We start from the raw sequence: 24,911 nt of genomic DNA, 5'->3' as shown, positions 1-24,911 counted from the left end.
CAACCCGGAAACGCGTATAGTGTAAGATAATTTAATCTATTATATACCCAGATGCAACATCAAATTTACGAGCAACAAAGATGTGATGATAGTTAAATAGAAATCAATGGGTATCATTACTATTAGATATACTGTATGTTATATTTGAGCTGCTTCTCATAATCTGTCTATAGTGAATAGAAAAGGCGCGTCGAGCTTCCATTGTACGTAACATTGCCACTGTCTTGAGGTGTGCATGCTTCCAAAATCCTGTATGAATTATATGAACATAGTAAGAACCTAGATGTCTTGGCATGACTACGTCAGCTTGGAGACGACATCGGTAATTGCTACTAGAAATGCTAACCACAAGTTGCTAATTATGATTTAGTGCCGAGCCTTACGCTTACATTTGTACAAAAGTAAGTGTTTTTTGAAAGTTTTTGTTTCATGAACAGCGCATGTGCACTAGGCTATCCGGGATGTAAGCATTCGCTTACATTCGTACCATGGGCTGTTGACACAGTTGCTACAGGGTACGTTGTTTTCAGCACCTGTAAACCCAACGCGCCTTTTGTCTTTGGCCACGTCGCCTGCGCCATTTTCGGCCTTTTTGCCTGTGGTAAAGCTAGCCACGCCAACGTCCACGATGGAACTAGTCGTTTGGCATGCTGAACTTAACTGTGTGAAGTTTATCTGTGAATGCTGAAGACTTGGCGCTGATAGCAATGTGCTGCTTGGCTTTCTTGGGGTTTATAAAGTTCGCGTTTTACTATCTAAGTCGTTCTTAGCATCTTTAGATGCCTTCACGAAGTTCCTGAAATGCTCACAAAGCTTTCCCTCTGTTTTAGCCGATTTTGAGTCAAAATTGTTTTTTTTTCTAAATCCGGCTCATTGAATTTCCATAACTAAAGAAGTCTTTGGAACACAAGATATGTGTACTCATCGTATTATAGAACTTGCTGCATTCAGCGCTCATTAAAAACACGACTCTGAATACGCCTTCCGCGATCTTTATCGAAAGTTTGGTAATATTGGTCAATATAAAAATTTTGTAAAATAGTGGTCGCGCACGAGCAATAACCCGTCCTTGGTTGTAAACCGGTTGTAGGCCCTTTTGTCGAAGTCTGCTAACACCAGTGAAAGTGTGTTATCGGTAGATGAGCGTATAAACAATGGCGTGGCAAAGCAAATCATCTAGCAAACCAAGTAAATTGCCGCCTAAACCTCAACCAGGTCTTCAACACATGCGTGAAATCAAGCACTAACAGCTGTTAAAAGTAGCGGGAATGACTGGACGAATTGAGATCACGTGGCCTTCATGCGTGACCGTTGCTAACCAGTATCAGTACAATAACACCTCCAGAAACGGGGGTGGAGCAGGACAGAGTGGTGAAAACGTCATAGCGTGTTGTTTTGTCACAAGACAGACGTCTTCACCTAGCCACTCGCTAGCTTTACATTAGATTTATACACCCGCGCGCTTGCTCTCCTCTAACGTTCGTCTATGTAATCAGTTTCGTAGCAGGAATTTCCGGCTGCCTAACGCAATATCATTATAATGAAATGCGCAATGAAATGGTCGCGTAGCTTTGCACAATTCGAAGATATTCCATTTATATAGGTTTTCAGCCATGTGAAGATAAAAAAACATTAGAATAATTGGCCATTTAATACAAGTTGTATGTGCAAACATTTCGAATGCAAAAACGTATACCCTTATTTCCAAACGTACTACGCGTATTTGAAACTGTCGCCTTGTAACTATCCTATGTTTAGACCATATGTACGTTATGCATACGTATACATTTCATGGTCGCTGAAAATTTCACAAATCAGCCAATTTTACCAAATTGACTGTAAATGCACGAGCGTTAATTTAGATTTTTAGAAATTTTTTACTCGAGGCTATTTTCTATGTCTTTTGGTGGATGGTTAAGCGGGCGTGAAAGCAAGAACCTCTTTTGTTTTCAGCGTATGTTTAATGCCTAGACATGGCAATTCATACAAAGATGGCTCTGGTTCATACAAAGATGGTGATTAGCCCTTAATGGGAAAAAGCATATATTCTTAGCCCGTTTCCAGGCGGCGGCAAAAAGCGTTCGTAGCAAATAAACCGTTCACAAGTTATATAAACTACTAGTTCCTGGTATTTTTGCTATTGCTTTAATCTCTATGCATGCAGTGGTGACAATTAGTGGCCAACAAGTATATTTTTAGATACATCGTTTCCTCACACAACTGTACTATAGATGAAAATACCGCGGTAGAATAAATAAGTCATTTATCTATTTACCGTTTAACTTTTTGAAGCTGACAAACACTCTGAGAGGCACATTCCTCCATTCGACTCAATTTCATCCAGGTTAGAGTTTAACAATAAACGTAACAGAAAAAACACTAGGCCAGCGCATTTTATTTACTTTCCGAGATGGTCCAGTGATTCGAGAATGGATTTCAACACACTAACGGTTTGTTTGTAACGGCTAACGGTTTGTATGAACGCTAAAAACACGATTTTCTAAAGCACGGTTTGTTTCGTTCGTTTGATCACTTAGTTGTAAATGTTCTTACCACAGAGACTCTTATTGGCCTGAATTAAGCCACGATGTGAAACTGATTTAAACGGACCTTATTAAGAAGCAAACCTTCCCAATGCACCAATTTGCTCTGCGATATAAACTTAAAACGTTGCTATGTAAATACTTACGATTAGCGAATACTTATTAATTTATTAAGTAGTTCTATGCTAAGTTATGGCAGATGTTTTCGATAAAAGTAAGCCGTTATAGAAAATGCTTAAAATGTTTGCGTGTTAATTCTTGTTGGATGTCCAGAATGGGGATGTCGCTGCCATTATGGAATCGATACGCCAATTCATTCATTCGCTCGCGCCTTTTATTCAAAACGATGCCATAAACGAATTTTCTACTTCACCGACTTAGTTTCGATCCTCTGTCATATGACAACTTCGCTAGATGTGACTATGGGTAGGTGGTGTGGTGGTTTTTGTATAATGTACTCGCTATTCGGGCAAAGAAGGTGGTCGTTGAGAGAATTCAATTGGTGAAGGTTTTGGCTTAAGTTCTGGACATAATTACCGTGTATCTCCATACAAGTATTTTAGACAGCGCTGTGTTTTTAGCAAATAATACAAATACTAATTGAAATATCATAATTTCACATGTCTCAAAAAAAAGACACGGTCCTGTCTTCACATACTGGTCGCCAAAACAATCCAATTCGTTTTTTCACAGGTAGAAACTGCTGCTTTTCCTGACTCGGAAGTTTTTATGGCAAAGAATTATCCTTGGAAAGGTAACTGAGATGGGGCTGACAACACACATATAGTGAACGTGGCTTTTTCAGATTTATAACGACATGGTGTGACATAATCACGTAAAACGTTTTCTTTTGAATACAGCACTACAGCTGAGTTGGCAACACAGGCATACAGGCTGATCGAAAAGTTACGCAATCCTATGAGATAAATTGATGTCTAGGTAGAATTAAAACAAGAAAGAAAAATACGTTTAGGAGTAAGCCAAATTTCTACCTTGGTGTTGGTCAGCGTTTTGCAATATACGATGTCCTCTTTGAAAATCGTTAGTATATTTTTTCTTTTCTACGTTTTGATTTCGACCAGCATCGACCGAAGTTGGGTACATTTTCCATAAACTGAACAATTTCTCTGAGAACTCTGTGTATGATGTTTATTTATTGAGTTATTACATATTTATTATCACTTGCCTTGGATGTAAGGCAAGATAGGCTTACAGAGTGAAAAACAAATTTGCTGTATAATTTTCTATTCATAATATAATGACATTTTTGCCTAATAGAAAGATAAATTTTATATAGAAAAATATATGACTTCATAATAGAAATGCAAGTCTTTACTCGGGGAATAGTAATTTTATTTTCAATCAATTAAAAAAAAAGTGAGCAGATCCCGAGAAAGTATAAGAACATAAGCTATCGATAAGCTTACTGTGCGTTTAGTAGCACACGCACGCCGTAGAGCTACGTGTGCGTCGAGGGTGCTCCTTTTATTTATGAATATATTTTCAACACTATTTTAATAGGGTTTTTTTGTGCTGGTTATTTACTGTTACTTGATTTGTTATTTTTGTCTCGTATGTTTAGAGATACTGTTACTTTTTTCTAGCTCTTCGAACAGTTTCTCGTCGATAGGCGTTCCCTTTTTTCCGTCCAGTGGCTAGATTTGTTTTGCCAGTTTGAGAGCTAGCGGATGTCTTACCTTTGGAAATGTAACTGTAGAAATCGTATCATAGCGGCCCGCAAACGAGTGATACCTTCGGTCTGTTCCTTATTTGTGAAATTTCTACTTAATTTTATGCCTTTTGCTCTGTGAATGTATATGTCCATTAAGCGATGTCATTTGCAGTCAGCCTGTTGGCAAGCGCTCGTGAGACTTATTTTGCCATGGCAAGGCTAATTACTGTTTCTTCGCATCAAGCGGGCTATGTTTTTTTTTTAATAACATGCCCTAGGCAGACTATCTATCTTTGCTCTGTAGTCTCCTCCTGCGATGTTTCTCGTACAATTTTGGTTAAGCTTCCCGAACTGAGAACTGCACCTAGAAATAGGAATCGCTCCTTATTATCGTTTATAGGGCCCCATAAAATGCGTTTCATTATTGTGCGCTCTTCTTGGAATAGTTTCGGTGTCGTAGTTGTCAGTGGCGCGCTTTATTTAACTGTGTTATGTCTCGATCGAATGGTAAATTTGACAAATTATATATATATATTGGTAATTGCCCCATTTATTTGCATGTATCTCGTAGCTATTGAGGCAACCATTTTTTGTTTTAGTGATTGTACAACCTGAAGCAGGTCTCAGTTGTATCGTCCGCAAGTAACATCTTGAATATGATTATTGCGCTAATGAGACGTATTGAATTTTTCTTTGTGTTGTTACCACTAAGATTAATCGGTGGGGTATCCTCTGATCTGAGCATATTTCAGGCATAGAATTATGCGGAGGTACTACGCATTTTTTTGTACGGGTAGTATATAGGAGCCGCAGTTTAAGAAAGTCGCCTATAGCAACATGTCATTTAATTGTCGATTTAATTTGGTGTTTTACTTCGCCAATCATTGTATTCTAGTCAACAACTATGGAGGACGGATTCGACGAGGCTAGAGCCATGTTGACCTATGCATTGAACGGCTCAAATCGTTATCTTAAAACTAAGTACGCAACGCATCGTTTCTACCATAAGCCTCAGCCTTATGCCATTCTCTATGACCCAAATTAAATGTGTAAATATATCAGACGCGGGCAGCGGTGTGGTAGGTATGTGTTGCTTCTCTAATGTCCCATGTGATCCCATTAGGAAACCAGCACCTTAACTATGGCAAAATATTTTTTCCGATAGTTTCAGAATGACTCACGAGTCTTTGACACCTGACAAGGAGAACAAATTTTATTTAACTAAATTTAACCAAACAGTTCTCCGAAATAGTATTTAGTGCTATTTTACGAACTAAGCGTTTATCTTGTAGTAACCTATCTATATAGAATATCATAATAAAAATTATTTCTATAAATCATTATGTAGATGCGGAATGAAATTCGGATGTAATAGATTAGGCCGTAATGGATAGGCGTTCGTTCGCTCGCTCATTTCCACCGGCTCTTTTCTATGGAACTAAATACATCATGGTCAAAAACAGATCAGGCATTATCTAATGTGTTCATACGGGGCGAGCTCCACTATAACTCTTTTCGCGTGAAATATATTGCCAATTTTTATGCGATTTCTGAAAGACCTGCTGATGCTTTCCAAGCGGCAAGTCAAAAGGTTCTCTGCAGAGTTCAGATTTAAAGGGCTTATAGATTCATTAAAGTGGCCTGAAGGCCATTTTTAACACGCTGGGATTTTTTACATAGCGGCCTTTTTCGAAGAGCAAAATGTCAACTGCGAATTGCATCGCACAGGCAACCGACAACTATTTGTGTTTTTAAGTACGTTTTTGTATTTATTAAACCCAGTAACCAGCCAAAAAGTGTAATTCCGTCAAAATGTTGCTTTCTTTGAACGACATCACAATACGTCTACGTTAAGTCATATAGCTTAACGTACGGTTACTCTCGTTATTAATGGATTCAAGAAAGAATATGCTGCAACTACCTAATACGCATTTAGATCCTAAAATCGCACGATGGCTATTTTGAACAAGTACGACCACTAGAAGTGACTCTTCTAGCGCTGCTAAATAAATAAATTCGATTTAATTGTGCTTCGCTTAGTGCAATTGTCGATTTTGGGTTAGGCTTTCGTCGGAGTTCGTTAGCGACTCATGGCCATAAATTTACCACTAATCTAACGATTCTGGTACGAACCGGCCTCCAGAGGAACACAAAAGTTTAAGCGACCTGGCCGATGTCGTTCCACGAATGGCTTCAAAACCTCACAACGTGAGCTGCTTGTTTTCATTATTATCGTATAATCCACGTAGCATGTAGGATGAGTCACAAACTTGGACGGATTACCCCAGAATACATATATCGAAGCCATATGCAAATATGGCAGCGCTCAGTGTGTTCCTACAAGTCCCGTACTAGACGCAGTAGGAATTGGATGGACCCGTCTTTAAAAGATACCTGGCAGTAACAGCGTTGTAACTAGAGAGCAATACTGGTTATATATCAACGTGCCGTTACTATTTTATTTTAGGTTTTCCCACACCTCTAACTTAAATTCTATGTTGCCATTGCGTGTTTGTGTCGAGGACTTTTATGCCCTCGATATAAGTAATTTAAATAGTATAAGCTTTGACTCATTAAGAGATAAAGCCGTCATAAATGGTTCTCCCTCATTTTTGTGCCGCCGTAAATTTTTTATCATGCGGGTTTTAATGTTGCATCTAACCAGTCACATAGGCTATGATAGCATGATTAGCGTTTAAAAGATGACAAAGATTCTTTGGATTTTAATTGATGTAAGTTCCATAACTAAATGTATATAAATATTTTCAATTATTTTTCCTTTTTGTAGGACATTCCCAGCACAGCTTTCCTTTCAACTGCGCAACAGACACTAGTGGGTCTATACAAGCCGCATACTGATACCGAGCTATGTTTTATGGTTTCTCTGATGTTGTCAACAGGTCGTTTGGTCAAATAATCTGATCGACTCGTGCTAAGGTATGCTATTTCACTTAGCATTTCGACCTAACCTAGGATCAATCCAGCATTTATTCGTTTAGCAAACCTTGCTTGCTACAAATTCCGAAATCGTCGTTATGTACATTGCTGGTTCGCCTTGAAGTATTTCCACAATCAGCTTCGGTTCGACGTTAGCCACACATTACCTGAATGTGCCAGTAATGTTCTCGTTGTTATAGAACGAAAATGTCTGTGACGAAAGTGTGCTTGTAGCTATATGAGGTGTCCTATTCGTAGGTTCAGCCTTCTCTATCGAATCCTGTTCGATCTCTTTCGTACAAGATTATATATCAGTGACATACGGTCGTGCGACCCACTGTTACAAAGCGACATCATGATCTGTTTGCTCAATGTACTTCGGCAGGAGTGCGGGGGAGGGTTACCTGCCAGGAGACAGGGCTAGGCCATTTATTCATTTGTTAGTTGCTCATGTCGTTGTTCAAACAGCCCCAGGAAATGCTAAGTCGGTGCTGGAGGAGACCGACGAGCTACTGCCATGGCCGTCACCCACGCGGCCGCCGCCATTGTTGTTTCATTTATCTCGTGTCAGATCTACAGGCAGCAACGTGACGAACGAACGTTGCTTCGCATAACTACAAATGCCAGCCGACAAGATGCCCCCTCACCAGTGGTCCATTCACTACGATAATGACACACACGTTGATGGCTGCTACGGAAGTATGTGATATCTGTGAGGGTGCCGATGAGTGGGGCATGTAAATAGGACACTAAGCAGCCGATAATGAGTGATCTGTCTTTATTGACATGCTCTTTCGTACATGGCTTCTGGGAGCGGGAACGGGAAAACAGACGTAATCTCCGCGAGCGTGATAGTTTCGCCAGGTGTTCTGTCTGTGAAAAAAGAAAACTAAATAGGAAACTATTGTTTTTTTTTAAAACTATAATCATTGCTATTCTTCATTATTATCGCGTTTAGCAATAGGGAAATTTCGTAGCTCAAGAGAGGAGGTATTGTTTGTCTCATTGTTCAAGGTAAGCTGGCTAAGCCTAGAGTACCATATTCCTTTAGACGTACAATTTTAAATAAGCTGATTAACTAACAGCAAGTTTTCTACAAATTACATGTTGCAGGCCTGGTATATAATGTGCCGAGCCATATATTTAAACTATGGTAATAGATAAGCTGTACATTCTGTATACGTTTGATGTAAATACTTTTAGCGGTATATAAGTTAATGAACCTGCTCGCTTATTCAAAAAAAGGTATCGGTTGTGCCGTTAATCGATAACGCGTCAATTATCTCTAAAATATATTAAAGAATTATCTTCTCGCTCAATATAAAAAAAAAAATCATAATCTAAAGTCGTTTCACTATACAGCCTTGTAGACAGCGGGCTAAATGCAATATTTCCAATTCCCTATTGAAACTGTCTCAAGTTGCCCACTCATTAACTATTCTAAACCTCTTCTCCTATCGACGTTGCAGCTGATGGGTAATAATGTGGGTCCAACTAGTTGGGTTACGAGTAACTTTGACTCACCAACCCTGTCACTTAGATATGTCTAAACAGCGTAATTCGATTGTCCTTGGCTTGACTTCAGAGTGCATTTAACGATCCCCTGTCTATCCATATGGAACCTGCTAAAAGTGTCACATTAGGCCAAAGTGTTCCTGGCATAAGAACTCAACGCTCTTTTAGCTAAGTACTTGTTTGATTATTCGCTTTTATTCCGTTGTGTTAATTCTTCGCCTTATAGGTCGCGCTTTTTTCCAGACGCTACACCAAGGCCATTTTGAAAAAAGGTCTTTTTATCCAGCCTAATGTGATTGTCTGGTGGACGTGGAAAAATGATCTAGTTACATTTTACAAAACGTACATATCTCAAGTTTCGTAGGCACTCAGCATACGACGTTAAGGTTGGAAATCACGAGCAAATCTGACCTGCGCGCAGTTCAACCTACCTTATACTGTCATCCCTGTACCAGGAAACCTAGTGGAAACGTGAACTGCGAAACCTAGCCTACGTACTTGAACAAAGACCTAGGCTAGCTTCGACACATTCGACGCTTCTCCTCTGCAATGCCTTTATGTGATGTTTGCGCCTGTGTGAATTATATGATTGGATCGAAGTTTCGTCGGTTGACAGTTAGTCGGTCGACCCACTTGGTTAAAAAGGTCGAAACTAGTTTAGAAACGAATAAATAGCCAGAGACTTTTGAAGTGAAGCCTGTCTTGGCGCTTTGGCCTGTACTGCAGCTTTATACAGATGGATTCGCGAACATATTCAAGCCAGGAGCATGAACGAAAGAGGAGGATAGCGAGTTTACTAGAGCGGGAAAGGCTGAATGCGAGATGGAAAGGCGCTCTTCTCCACGCGGGGCGTCAGGTCTATTTTGTTTAAAATGCACTCGTTAACGAAGAGACCACTAATTGAACGGCGCCAACGTCGTTGAGGAGGTAAGGCACAGTGTGATCTCACTGCCGACTGGGAAGGCCGGAAGAAGTGATCCACACGAGGTGGAATCCGAGCGATCCGATCGACTGTAATAGATTGTGATCGCCCTAGAATTGGATAGAGGTGAGAATCGTGGAAACGGTAGGATCCGTTCGTCGATATGGAACTATCGCCAGGTTGGCTGAGGAGGCCGAACGGATAGGGCCGAATCATGCGCTGCAGGGAAGAGACGCCTGAGTCAGGCTAGAGGAATGCTTTTTGCTTTGAGACTGATTGCTTCAAGTGGCAACCGGAATCGAGGACAGTGAGGAGTCTAAGCGCGAGGCAACTCGACAGAGAAGAAGACAACGGCATGTCGACTTCTGTAGATTATACAATTAGCGTACTTAACGAACTAATGACAGTGACACTTTAGCGAAAGACGAACGCCGAAAGCTTTCGGCCCTCGACTTGCCCCTGCCGGTGTCACGATCCTGCCATATGCCCATCACAGCACGGATAATGTGCTGCCAGTTAATTGGCCAGGGTTTACTGGCATGAAGATGGTTGTATGTTGGCATTCGCGTTTTTAAGTGGTCGAAACGAGTGGTAAAAAACGACTTAATTACGAAACAAAAATGAATTAATTACGTAACAATTACAAGTAGCTTAATTATATACTTACGTCGCGTCGCTGTATAGCACGCTATTAGCATCGAGTAGTATCGTTTGTTGAGTTTTTTCAAGTTGATAAAGACGCGAACGTCAGTGCGCTTGTTAGCCTTGCGATAAAAAAAAAGAGGCGCGCTTTGCCCTGAACTGGAACCATCTCGTTCTAGAAAAAAAACTTATTGGGAAAGCTAGTTTTATTAAATTGTGGTATGACAACATTTTTCTCTAATATAAGTTACTTCCTACTTCTGTGCGCTCAGGAGGTTCTACGTTCTTGCCCTCGTTCTTCAATCCAAACTAAAGCAGTCTGAATAAGAGCATGTTATTTGGCCAAGAGTGGTGTGTTCGCCCTACTGGTTTGGTTTGCCCCGGTGGCTTTATAACGAACTAGTTCTTTTGCAACGCCAGAGGCCGCACCCTCTCTCCACAATTCGTTGTCCTCAGCGGTCTTGGTCCTCGCCTCAGCGGGGCTGTCCGGATGCACAGCATTGAAGTCTTTCTCATACATCGCAATGAGTTGAACATGTGTTATGTTATCCACCACTACTCGTTCCCGGCCGCCGGCCTGTCCTCGACCGACAGTTTTTACTCTTCCTACGGAAGTGCAGCATTTGCAAAACTTGCGAACAATACCGAAAGACCAGCCCACAAGGGCCGTGAATGACGTCTTGACATTGGCGAACGGACTTTTTGTGCGTCGTCAATGTTCCCATTTCACGTTCATTCGCTCCGCCCGGCCTCTTTCCTAGTGACTCATCTTTCGCCCTATCATTTCGTCTTGTTCCAATGCTTCTGCAGACGCAACGGCGGCAGCAGTGGGGCCTTTTTCACTCGTTGTCTCCTTCAACACGTTCGATCGTCAAATCTTTGCCTTTTTCTCTGCACATTCGTTGCCTTGTCGTAGATGTCGTTCTATGCATGCACATGTGCGTGAGCGCCAGTATTCTGCGTGTCCTGCCGAAAGGACGCGAGAAAAAACAGCAGAATGAGCAACCATCGACAAAGGCAATGTAATAATAGTACGCTTCGCTTAGCTTTCCTTTATGACGATGCATTCGAAACCGCAATGGCGTTCGCAGAAATTCGTTGACTCCCGTTTTAACCCTGTGTTCTCCGCCATCGTCCGTCGAGAACAGCAAAAGACGGCGGCAACGGGGAACGTGACAAAGTGTGCCAAAAGGGATAGAGAAAACTTCATAGCAGCAACAAACCCACATATCACCAGAATCAAACACCATTGACACAAGATATAACATCGACGCTTCTGCTACCGCTCCACCGTCAAAAACTCAGGGAAGCACAACATCCGGCGATCCGTACAGGCTGAGAAAATGAAATTGGATTCCAGCTTTTCCGTTAGCTAGCTCTGGTACACTTCATTTTTTGCCTGGTACTTTTTGCGCTTTTTTGCGTAGACCAGCTTCTTCCTACTCGCCGCAGAAGGGTGAAGTTCGACCGTAAACCACTCGAGTACGATGGGGATACCCAGGGAACTGTTATTATCCCGAAAGAAATTAAGCTATTGTGAAAACTAGAGATTATAAATGGAAGCAAACGTCGAGTATAAGCATTTGCAATATCCTAATCAAATACACGGCATTCTGGCGGTTGATTCTGGCTTTGACACTGATATTTAGTATGATGAAACGATTGGCAACCGCCGTGTCAGAGCCATGGTCATGTTGTTTTGTTATTCCAATAGGTCCTTCGGTTGCAGTAGAGTGTACCTTAAAAAACGTTTCGGATCTATGTCTTTCATTCCCCAATACTTCAGTGCGTATATGATTGGAACATTATCCCGCTGATTGAGAATGAAGCCCTTGAGAGGGAACGTTTTAATGGTCTGTCACAAAATTGCAAGTCACAGGTTGAAGAGTCGATCGCTGCGTCTTGTGCCCTTGACCGTTAAGCAATAGATGTCAACTGAATTTAGAAATCAGAAGGCGAATTTCCCCTATCTGGACATGTAGGTTCCTCCAAAATGGAACCTACCCTCGGCGTGTGGCTCTAGCCTTCTGTAAATGACGCAAATTTATCAGCCGCGTAGAAGAGCAGTTTATGATTTACAGTTTTTTTTTTATCTCCGATAAGAAGCGAAAAGGGCCTGCTAGGCACGGATAAGGCGCCGCAAAAGTGCCAAATATCTACAATGAATTTCCATAGAGTAACGATTAAGAGTGAACGTTTAAGAACTTAACGGACATGCGTCTATGTGGTGCTGTAAAACAATTCGTACTTATTCGATTCTGTTCAGCGATTAGTCGACAGACTGTTTAGGCTCAGTCCTAACAGGACGTCATGTTAAATGTCCCCTAATTTACCTGTTTACGTTTCGAGACACTTCCTAATTACTGACAGCTTTACGCTGTTACAATGCAACGCAGTGATAAATACTTCACAGGATCGCGTTTCGCTGTCGCAGTTCAAGTCGTAATGGTGTGCACTTAGTTCAGTAGGTGACTGTATGCCGATTTGGACGATTACAAAGTTCAGCTTAATATATAGTGCAGCGTTCGTTCAAACGAAGTCCGGATAGTTCCTCAGCATCGTACAAGATGACACGCTATATATATATATATATATACATAGATGTTTAAAAGAAATCTTCTTAATGAATCATTCGCTCGAACCTGAGCTGATTACTCAATTGAACCGCCATTCGTTTTGATCACGGCTATAATCGCGTGTCTAAAGTGCTCACAGATTCTTCTTCGAACTAGCCTAAACGTATAGCTCAAGCGATTCACAAACAGCTGCAGCGAACGGAGTGAAATATAATTGAGCGGAGATGATTGTTTGTTTCGGTTTTCGTAGGCTTGCGGTAATGCGTTTGTACAACTGGACTGGAAAAAGAAAAAGGTAGACGTACTAACCGCACAGAGATTGACCGCAACTCTTAGAATATCCTAATAAACTCTTGTGTTTACGCCTATACCCGTCTAAAAGAAGGATGACATTGCAATGCATCTCAATACTCAGAACATAAACATTAAGCGAAAGTTCCCTTTCGCCGACAGGCATATTCTAGGTTATCAACAGCTTCTACGATTGACTTTGTATCCACCTGTGAAGATTCTTTGCTGAAAAACTGAAGACGACCTGCGTTCTTGAAATAATCCACCGGTATGTGATAGTGATCAAGTACCTTGACTTCATGGTCCGCGAGAAGCTTCAGTTTGATAGGGTTTGTTTGCGAATAACTCGAAAAATGGTGGTCCTGACACGTTCGGTTTAGCGGCTAAAACGTGCATAAAAAACCCTGCTGTAACTTTCCGGTCATACGTTCCCATTCCGGTGCGTGGGAAACTGCTTATGTTTTACCGGCGGTACGTTAAAACCTGTTTCGAGTAGTTAAAGAAGTTTACAACTCCTATGGGGGTTTGTTGAACGCAAACGCAATGGACAATAACAGATTTTCATTCGCCCATAATTCAGCTTATTTTTCCATTTCTTCTAGGAATAAGGTAACAGATGAAGGCCTGCCCACCACGATAGACTGTTCCAGTGTATATATATATGCTTACAATCTGACGTTTGCTTCATGTGGGTGCCCGTTTGTACTTTTCGAAGAACGAATGAAGTGTAGGAAGTGTAGCAAATAGTTCCAAATATAGTTCACATATATCTTGCTTTACGATAGCCCTTACGGCTGTAAGGGCCACAGTATTAATGAATAGCGTTGGTCCGTAGGACAGCCACTGTGGATGGACTTCGAGACACCGGTCCATCCGCTACTGGAAATGTCGTTGGGATCTGTGGAGCTTGAAGTCGATCACTTTGTCGCCAGAGCTAAAAACGCCTTTCTCTTTATTTTAATTACCCAATCGTTGTTAGGTATCATTGAACGCTTACGAGAACGTGTACTAAAATACGTCAATAGAATATTCATTTAGTATGCTTGGGCGTGTTTTCACATTACGGGTTCACCGATGCCTAACCATAGTGTACGCACACAATCGTACAGATAAATCCTTCGGCATAATCATGTGCAGTACAACGAAGTACACAGCGGTTCAATCGTCTCAGACCAAAAACCCAGTCGTGATATTACATATCATTGCCGTCCCCATAGGGATTTCAGTAGATTCTACGCGAGTGAGTCAATCACAGTAACAACAACGACAGCATCTTGGTAACAATAGCACCCAAACCAATATGGTGACACTCGCCGGAGCGCCGAAAGCAAAGCACAAGCTATCAAAGCATCTACTGAAATATCGCGTTCGTCGCACATTGATAGAACAGAACAGAATAGAAGCTGCTCACTCCTTCAGACACTCACTATTATTACAGACGAATTGAGGTTCATAGAGGACCGATTCAGGGGAATCCCATTAGAGGCAAAGAGAGTTTACAGACGGGCGGTCGGTCGGACGTTCGTTTAGGGGGAACACGGGAGCCATAAGGATGGTCGTATATGTATGTTGTGGCTAGCTACAGTAGTGATGGCGATAGTGTTTTGATGGACGGATGCTGACGGACCGAATCAACCAAAGCGTATAATACGAAATTCAATGCTTGTTGTGTGTTGTCAGCTAGCTAGCTAGCTAGCTAGCTAGATAGCTACTAAGTCAGTAGAATCAGATCAGATAAAAAGCGACACACACAGAGAGGAGCGAGAAAGATAGCGAGAGAATCTGAAGCTATGCATATTCATGACATATGCATTCTGTCACGACCGATAGCCCAGTGTGCACACCGCCTAACAAAGAGCGGAAAAGAGGCTGGTAGCACAGTGTACTGTCGTTTGCTAATGTTATTGCGGTGAATGCCGCCGCTGCCGAGCGTTCGGCATGGGATAATATCTTGTCGCTGAACGAAACGTAGTAACTGATGCACCGGCCTCAACGATACTCGCACTGCGTCAACATATGACCATGTCCCATAGTTATTATGCACACTCGAATATCGATGAACATAGACATACATGTCTTTCTACGTTCAATGTGTTTGTTGACAGAATACAATGCGTCTCGTATTAGCGAAACGGAATAGAAGCCCAGAAGCAGAAGCGCCAAACCGGTCCCTACTATCAAAACGCGACTATGACGGTAGCATTGAAAGAACCTTCTTTAATTTGAAACCTCATCGTCGATCTCTTTATTGCAACGATAGGATTATGACCCGTACACACCCACAGTCAATGCAAGAAAAACTGCGGTAACAATCCAAAGATTAGCAATTTGTTCACTCATACTAAGCACATACGGAAAGAAACTGTGCAGAACGAGGAAAAAAAACATACGGACAGCTGAAAAGTCTTCATTTTACATATGTGAGAATAGCAGCTAATATACAGAAATATATTGCAATAATGGGCGTAATATATTGTGGGCTCATTTTTATATTTCTTCGATAATACAGCATAAAATTACAGCATTGTATGTGGGAAAACATAATTGACCAGCGTAATACCGCCTGATCCGACTCGGTCGTATCTCTTCTTAGATATGTGACGTTTCTGCATTTCAGTAGTCAACTACCTTCGTTCTGTCCAGACCCAGTGCTGGCAGACCTGCGGATCAAACGCGATCATATATCTCTCATTCATCATTAAAGTTTATTTCGACACGTCGTACCTAATGTACTGAAATGCCTGACTTTTTATTTCAACACGGTTCGAAAAATAGGAGCGCTACCTGTTCACTTAACTAGAACTGGCTTATTTTAACATTGTAGACAATAAAACCATGTGTTACAAACCGCAAGTTCTTGTTGCATCTCTTGCACTTACACTATGGCATTGAAGCATAACATTCTAGCAATATAACAATGCTTATAAGGGTACCCCTGACAAAAATGTTCCACACAAACCTGCTCCTTGTTCTGTTACTTTATACACGTCCAGCTACTTTAACAGATTTAGAGTAATGACTTTTTTCCTAACAGTCAAAGGATCTTTACCTCGCCTCTGTGTATATGTATATATATATATATATATATGTATCAATAATTATGTTCACGTGCCATAGTATCTCTCTTTCCATTGTCTGAGGCAGGTTTTTCTCTGTCTTTCATAAGCATCACCGTGTTTCTATCCAGTTAGCGAGACATCGGAAGTTACTTTGTCGCGATGAAAGGCCCGCAGGAACGCTGTCCTTACAGACGCTGACATCCTGCGTCGCTTGCAATGGAAGTACCAGCCGCATGCAGTGGTTAAGTGAAAAAAACAGCTATTTAAGCGCTCCTAAACACGTCGTTCCCGAGACGATGAGATCACCCAACGGCCTACGCAGGATCAGAATGGTCGGCAAGCGAGCACCGGGAAGCAGATAGTTAGAGAGCCCCAGGCCATCTTTTCTTTCGATGAAGATGACGATGGCGACGCCGATGACCGGTCAAAGCATCGGACATGGTCCCGATACGAAGTTGCTTGTTGTTCAAATATTTCATACTTCTCAAGTACGTTTCTCTCGATGAGAAAAAAGATTTCCTATGCAAGCTTTGCTGAAGCAAGACGCTATCGAACTTTCAGCCCCCTAGAATATGACGCTTTAACAGCAAATAAAGTTTAGATAGGAGATGTCTTATCTTAGAAGATTATCTAGATTAAAATTTTCCTAGAAGTTAAGCTTAATGAGATTAGATAAAACCAGAATTGGGAATCGGTGAATTATCTATCTATATATCTTTAAACTGATGGAAAAAATTACGTGATACAACTCAGATAATAATGGGAACGATAAAAGAGGGGAAAAAAAGAATGCTCATACGTGTATTATTACCGCCGTCAACTATTATATTTACGATGGCAGTTCGAAAGATCCTAAGATGGCAATGGAATACACATAACAAATATGATATACTTCCGTGCACCGATTAATCCCCAACTTTTTGACTGGCTCTCTATTATTAAGACACTCTAAACGAAAATAAACAGTAAGCTAGGAGTTTTTATCGTTAAAATCGGCTTACAGGTATCAAATCCACAAGCGGATAGCCAATGTTAGCTCAGTTAGAATGGATTATAAATGCCGATCTAGTTACAGGTGCATCGCACTGCCTTTCATTCCGTGAGGTGGGCTAAATCTCAAAGTGTCTGGTGGGGTGAGGATGGAGTTCCGGGTTGCAAAGGGATTTAGACGCATACGTGGAATAGGATTATGGACGAGCCCGCACGAAGCTTCGAGTGGAAAATACGGCGAGATGCAGTGTGCAAATGTGCAGTGTCCGCTAGATACCTTTCCCCTCTTTCCGGGGCTTAGCAATAGAATTAATGCGTTGCGCTTTACTCGAATTAATTGTTAATTACACCATCGTGTATTCGCCAGGTTAGTCCATTCTAACAGTAACTCGTGTGAGGCCTATGGCGAGCTCTAGGCGTTACAGTTCTTCCACGTCGCACATGAATCTGATTCAACAGCAGATCTAGTGAAGGCGAAGCTAGCGAAAGAAGGAACCTTGAACTAGCCCTAAGCCGCCCGTCGAGGAAGCAGCAGGTCGCTCTCGAGTAGAGACAGGTGCAGATTGGGCACGCGTGTGTAACGATGGGCCACAGATTCATCAAACGAGCTTAGGTAGACAGTGAGTGTCCTTTGCCAAACAGCCGCAGAACAGGTAGCTGAAATTGCGGGGGCAGCGTTGCAACCGCGGAAAAGATCAGACCTTTCACGCCTCACAGAACGCGCTCTATCTCCAAGCGTTGACGGTGTGTAAGTTGTTATGGGTGAACGGCGAGCGGCCATTGGCACCAGGCTGGAAAAAGTACTTCCGTTGTATTCGAAAAGAGTTACTGCTAAGTATTAAATGACTGCATGTGTAGTATACGTGAATTTTATTATGTTTACTAGACAAAGTAATAATAAACTAGAACAAGACACGAAAATGCAGGACGTACATATGTCTTGAGCATTTTTTTTGGAAACCTTTAAAAAACGTGTTTATCCTTAGAAGTTTCTGAACAGGTCACGACACATGCTGTTTCCTTATTTTACCTTATTTTTGCTCGTCGATACATGGTCCAATACAAAAACGTTCTATCAGACCAGTGTACAAAGCACAATATCGGAGCCACTGAAACAAAAACAAAATCCCTTCTAATATAAGCTATAAATAGTTCCATTATTTACGACTACACAATTAATTGTTAGCTCGATTGATTTTTTGAGTTTACAGTGTCTAAAGAAATAGTTGATCTTCTACAGACTTCGTGTGCAAAATCGTCTATTGCTTTATTCCGAGGCGATAAGTATATTAAAGCAGCTTAAAGCGTTACCTACTGAAGTCTTACCTCTAGGCATTTGAAATTTTACCACCCTGAACGGGTAGTGCCAATTACTCTGTGACTGAGGTACGAGCCTGCTGCACGCCGTGCAATAGGCGCTACAAAATAAGCCTAGTTTCCTAGGTTGTTTCGTCATTCGGGTGTTGTCATCGTCGCGTCGAAGCGTCCCAGGAGTGTCCTTGACGTCACTCCCCCTTTGTCTTGTGTACCATTTACTTTTGCACACACAGGATACTTAAGAGACACGATTCGCGCTAGTCCCTGATTTTTCTCTCGCCTGCTCCATAATAGCGCAGCCTGCGCCCACCTATCCGCTTCTTCAGGATGTCACCTTGTAGGGAGAGGCTACAGCCCCCCCCCCCCCCCGCCCGTCGGCTTTCATCTCCACAACCCTTTCAACAGAGAAACCCAGCCGGGCCCAACGAATCAATAAGGCGTCTTTTACTTAACACCACATTTCACCTTAGTTCGGCACTCCTTTAGCAGTGGCACTCTGGCCGCGTTTGCCTGTTTCCTCGATAGCCGCTATCGAATAGCAGCTGCTTCCGCCATCACCTACATGACCGCCATGCTCCGCTGCTCCAGCCACTGCTGAGGCTGCTAGTGACTCTATAAAGCAGAAGGTACAGCAGCTATCAAGTTATTCACCGCTCACCGCCGCCCGAAGGAAGAACCAGCCAAGCAACAAACCAACCTTTACCTTGACTGCGCAGCCATTCTTCGACTGCTCTGTCCTGTCCTGCGCTACCCTGCCCTGCCACCTACACCCCTCTATTAAACTGAATGGAAGACTCACTAGAAGATGGCTTTAGATAGCGATACAAGTTCGGAGAGAAGGGGGAAAGGGTATACTTGGAGTGGTCCGCTAGACTGACCAGAGGAAAAAAATGAAAAATAAACTTGACGAAACTGGGTAGGCAAATGGCTGACATACGTTGCCCTTTCAGTTTATGCCCCGTCAGGGGAACAGACAAACAGATCAGGACAGGATGCGCAAGAGATCTGATTTTCTCTAAAGAGATATTGTCCTTAGGGGTATGAAGAGAAAACAACAGTAGCATAAAAGATAGTAGGGGTAAGAGTTCGAAACGATCCATAGACAGGCTCTAGAAGGCGCTCTTTGAGGAGGAGGAGGAGGAGAAGAAGCACGCGGTGAAAGCTCTGATGAGGAAGGGAACTGAAACGGCGGAGAGTCGGCAGCAGAAACGAGGGCGCTCTGGGGGTGAGGAAGAAAGGTGTAGATAATAATAATAAAAGTAAATAATAATAGCCCTCTGGGGAGGGACTTCTCTCATTGAGTCTTCCATCGTTCAGCTCCGGTAGTCTCTATCACCATTTATTTAGTAGAGTACACCCACACATTGGCCTAGTGAAAATAGGGTTGTCGGGGCGGTAAGCTTGCGAGCCATGGGGCCCCTTGCAGTGCCCAAACTCGCTACCGTGCCTTCTTCACACCTCTCTAAACGATTCCCTAAAAATCCTTAAAGCTTAGGATACGTACATACGTTCAAACAAGGCTCAATTTCTAGTCGTTCTATCTTGGATTTGGCGCAACCAAATCTGGATAGATGAATCGACGTATGGAGGTGTCATTTCCAGTTGTTTCGTTAGCGTCCTTTTGGACACAGCGTACGGATTACCTCGTTTTGCATCTAATGAAGATAAAAGACATTTAGAGAGCATTTTCGATTGGATACATTAGCACTCAGACTGGCTTGACAGCTGGTATTACGTGACCGCGACACGAGAATATTAGGCTTAACCTTAAAAGAACTTTGGGAACAAAGGGCCACTATCATCCCACGTGAGATTTGGTGACTGGCAGTTGCGGCGTCGTCGTACGATCTAATCTGTTGCACAATGATATCTCTTAGTCAGAAGTTATTATTCCTAGGCTGGTATACATTGTTATGCTTAGCCCCTGACCGCTATCTGAGGATATTCTATGCATTTATGTATGAGTATCGACGGGAGTAGATTTTTCTTATACACACACTTGCGACATGGAGAACGTACACCCACATGAACGATCAGTGCAAGCCTATTCTGAGATGGGGAGTACAAGCGTCTCACAGCAGGTAGTCGCGTTGTATATTGTATTGATGGATGGCGCAATTTGGTTTGATGGATGTACTGCCAGTTTTCGCTTAGATTTCCAATTATTCTCATTCTTTCCCGTCCTCTATAGGTCGCGTCACGACCGAAAGCAAGCGGACGTATATATGTTCCTATACAAGGGTTTTGAAAGGCGAAGAGCTCGATAAGAACCAAGGCAGATATGAGTAACAACCAAATCGAACTGTCAACACCAGAGAAAAGAGGAATCATATGGAGATGATCTCTAAGGAGGATTTCGATGATCCTAATAACGGAAAATATAGTAACGGTAGCAATAAACAGTCGAAGTGGTGGAATAAACAAAACTGCTATGTCTTGGAGGGTTTCGTATCTATATTTAATAGTCCGAAATTCGGACTATTAAATTTTTAAAGTTTTGTATCTATGCATGCACAATTCAGGATGCTTCGATATCCTCAATAGAAAAAAAATCATGACAAATATGCTGCTGGGCTGAGCTTTATTTTCATAGAAAGCATTTTAGTCTACGTGTAAGGCACAGTCTTGTGTAAATAGCCTCTCAGGCTTGTCACAAAAACCTCATCAAGATCATACCAAACTGCCATAATAAGCAATCTCTCACTGTAAGACAGGCTTACTTTTATTGCTCTGATAGTTTCATGTATTACTACAATTGCGTTAATTCAGCCATTCGTTCCTAACACGAATTTAAATAAACAAATTACCGTACTTGATATTTCTTGACAATATTTATAAAATCCCTGCTTTATTAGATGCATTTAAATTTCTTCCGATTTAAACGAATTCACTGGAGGCATTGGAACGCCTTGTATACATGAGTCATCCGTACTAACGGTTTTAGCGATTTTTTTGTATGCTTGAGTTGACAAAAGGACGTATAACGAGAACGGCATATCCGGAAAAAATCTGTTTAATTCTGAAAATATTGAATAGTTTATTGAGATTCCAATGTAACACAGAGGACACTTTTATTAGCAACAATTAGGGATCTATAACAGCCTGTAAGGCCAAATGCAAAGGTTTTTTAGTTTTTTCGAAAGAAAATTTAATGTTCTATGCCACTAAGGCCAAAAATCGTTGACAATTTTTGAAAAATATCCATATTATTGCATCGCTTATTATGTTTACATGGAACTTAGTGTTTTTGTTTTTCTTTTTTCGTCCGCAGATAGCGAGAGAATTGCAAGGGAATAAAAAATAAAGCGGCAGTGCCATAAAGACTGCTTTGAAAGAGTTATGGGCCGTCTGCTACAAAGTTACGGGACGACTAGGAAACGATACTGTCAGTCTACGCAAGATAATGGAATCAAAGGAGCAATATAATCTGCCTGGCGAAGCAGGATAATGGGAGAATGCACTAACCTGACAACACGACTCGGACAAAAATATCTGATTTACTGATCCATCTTAATAGAAAAACTTAACGAACAGATAAGTCTAACTGTAATCAAGTACCAGGAATAGAATAACATCACGCTAGAGCAACTGCAACGAGTTAGGCTTTGGAACTCGAACTCAGACCGAGTTGGACCGCATCTATAATAGTTCGGTGGTTGGAGTTTAGTTTAGGCTGGAAAAAGGCGATAGGGTAATATTGGGTGGAGTCCAGTTTGAATGCTTGGTAGAAATCATGTAGGTGTGTGTGAAAATACATGATAGAAATGGCCAGACATTGTACGTATGTAGTACTGGTCATTACTGAATAGGCCAAATCACAACAGGCCAAGACATTATGGCTTAATATTACAGTTATATTCTAACTTACACACAAAATAAAATCCATATATAACATACCAACATAAGATTTTCCATCTATGCACATGATTATCGCCGATACAACTCAAAATCGTATAAACACGCGTAGTAAAACAATTGGTGCAAAGGTATTATTTTTGCAATCCTTGTAACTTGTCATTTCTGCACGACTCGTTGCAGGTTGATTACTATATGTAGCAAGTATCGTTTACAGGTATCCAGCGTTGCAAGTACGTTATCTAGCGTAATCGTCTCGTGGCTTAAGGAATTTGTATGAATCATTTGCGTCCTTCTGTTCGTTTCCGTCTCAACACATACTGAACGTTTCCTATTTTATCCTTTTTCCGTCTCCCTCACAACAGTGAGTAGCTCTATTTGCGCTCAAAAGACTTCAGCGCCGCTTCTTGTGAGCCTGTGAATTTATAGCTCAATTTGAGGCTTTTTGACTTGCTGCTGTTGGTACCACCGTTACTTTTTCTACTGCTGCGTCTGGTCGAGTACTGCCATTACTACGACTCCTACTTCAGGCCTATTTCAACTCCTGCCGACCGCATCTCTGCAGCCGCGACCGTCCTCTTCGCCATCGGCAGCCGCGGCGACAGTAGCAGCAGCGCCAACTCAACGGGTTAGTACTGCCTGGTCGACGCTTTTGCCAAAGGGTGGAAGGCAACCTCCGCGTACCGACTCCCGGAGGAATACCACCTTTAGGCTCCTGGTACGATGCAACGAGCGACCCATCTGAGTAGGCATCTGGATACTAAACGCGCGCACACACGTTGAGCAATGAGGGTTGCCTAAGCAAGCAAATCAACCCTATCCTGCGCGTGTACGCGTGTCAGGTGTAGTGGCGGCGAGCGGACAGTCGGTTTTACCTAGCGTTGGAAGCCAGAACCTACCGAGTGAGCAAAGGAAGTAACCTAGTCGGCGTCATTGCGGGAACGCGGGGCTAGCAGACCCTATGAAGGGGGGTGTAAAATGCATTCGACGCTCCGGTTGCACCGTGACGAGAGGGTGAATCGTTAACGGGTTTACATGGTGAGCTATCTGTATCATGCTCGGAGAAATGTTCTCGTGAGAAAATGTATAGATTTTTCGAAAGCGTGCGGTTCGGTAGTACGTATTCAACAGTGGCAAATATGTCAGTACGGTAGGTAACTTTGTTTCGAGATTATGATATAGGTACAGCTAAAAAGAACAGAAAACCAATAAGGTAACGATTGCTTAACCCTATCCGAAGCAACTGCGATTAGAGTTTAGTTGTCTCGCGGACGGGATGAAAAGGGTTTAATATAAATGTTCGCCACATTTTGGCTGTCTAGCGGCAGCTAAATATATTGGTAATACTCAGCATGACGCAAAGCCATCGCGGTGTTTATATAGCGTGAACTACAAATCCCAATACATAAAACGTCGTATTCGAAACTGTTCGTGTAAGCAACGATCTTCCTCTCGTTTTGTGTTTCTCTCTTTTCTTGATCTCCGATTCAGATTGCGCGACCATAGCTGTGTGATAATGCTTGTAACATGGCAAAGCGCTACTGTTTGGCAATTACTGGCTTAAGAAGGTTAGTAGGACAAGGATTTTGCCATCAAAAACGGAAGGCGTTATTTAGCGCGGGGAAAACTTGGTGTTATTAAGCAACTTATACATAATTATGAACTAAATTAGATGCAGAGTCGACAAAACGGACCTCGTTTAAACCGCATCCGTTCGATCTAGTTTGTTGTTCAAGACCAAGATAACAGACTAAATTTAATCAATACATGATCATTTTTTCTCTTATACTTTATATATTATAGAAATGCAAACCGCTTTTGATGAATTTTGACCTTTGGAATGATTCTTCGTTCACTTAAAGTCCACAAAAAACAACTCAGTTTACCAAAAAAAATGGAACTTCCGGCTTTTGTTCAATAAAAAAAAATCACCGTTCGGCGTGTGGACGTGGGATTTTTTTTTATAGATGTAAGCCATAGCAACATGGCTATACGAACATTCACTGCTGTGGGCACTGACAGAAAAATTCTAAATGCGGATGATAGTGTTTAGTTGACAATGGCGATATATTTTTTTGCTAAGAATTAAAAATAAACTAGGTAAACGCTATAGACGTCTCTTTATTTGATCACAACTTATCGTGCAATGTGTGCTTTTCGCAAGAAGACAAGAAATTGTTAGGAAAACAGTGCGCTCATTTCTACCTCAGGATCAGCAATAGTTTAAGTTAATGTCAGCTCTGCTCTTCGATGTTCGTGAGTCGAAAGTTACCAGGGTCGAAAAGTGGCGGTAAATCGTAGACGTTGCCAGTTCTCCTAAAATTATATATATATATGCTTCCTATACTGTATTAATTAGTAACTCTACTGTATGAGTTAGTGGAGCAAAAGCAAGCTTTATCTAATCTTACTGGTAGGCCTCGTAGCAGGCGCGTACACCCTTAATTTAGGTAGTTTAGTAGTTAATAAATAGGTAGTGATAATTTAGGTAGGGGGATCCTCAAGCAGCGGGAAAAAAAAAAAACGACAGGATAAGAAAAGCTGACGCGTCCGTGGGAACCCCTTCTACTTAGAAAATATCAATTGCAAGTT

General features: G+C 41.8%; 1 long non-coding RNA gene across 4 annotated transcripts; it reads left to right on the top strand.

The window, feature by feature from the left end:
• Window positions 1–2,925: 2,925 nt before the first annotated feature.
• On the top strand, window positions 2,926–24,429 carry LOC111271757 (uncharacterized). Of its 4 annotated transcripts, XR_015315453.1 has the most exons (5): window positions 2,926–2,973; window positions 3,241–3,297; window positions 15,716–16,645; window positions 21,736–23,357; window positions 23,811–24,429. It is a non-coding gene; the product is annotated as an uncharacterized LOC111271757 (long non-coding RNA). The 4 variants fall into 4 exon arrangements; XR_015315455.1 differs by lacking the exons at window positions 2,926–2,973; window positions 3,241–3,297 and adding an exon at window positions 7,954–8,166 and having other exon boundaries at window positions 16,243–16,645; XR_015315454.1 differs by lacking the exons at window positions 2,926–2,973; window positions 3,241–3,297 and adding an exon at window positions 7,954–8,166.
• Window positions 24,430–24,911: the final 482 nt, after the last annotated feature.

Source organism: Varroa jacobsoni, unplaced genomic scaffold, assembly GCF_002532875.2.
Source record: "Varroa jacobsoni isolate VJ856 unplaced genomic scaffold, vjacob_1.0 contig00967, whole genome shotgun sequence".
Classification (NCBI taxonomy): Eukaryota; Metazoa; Arthropoda; class Arachnida; order Mesostigmata; family Varroidae; genus Varroa; species Varroa jacobsoni.
This window is presented reverse-complemented; position numbering and strand designations above follow the sequence as displayed.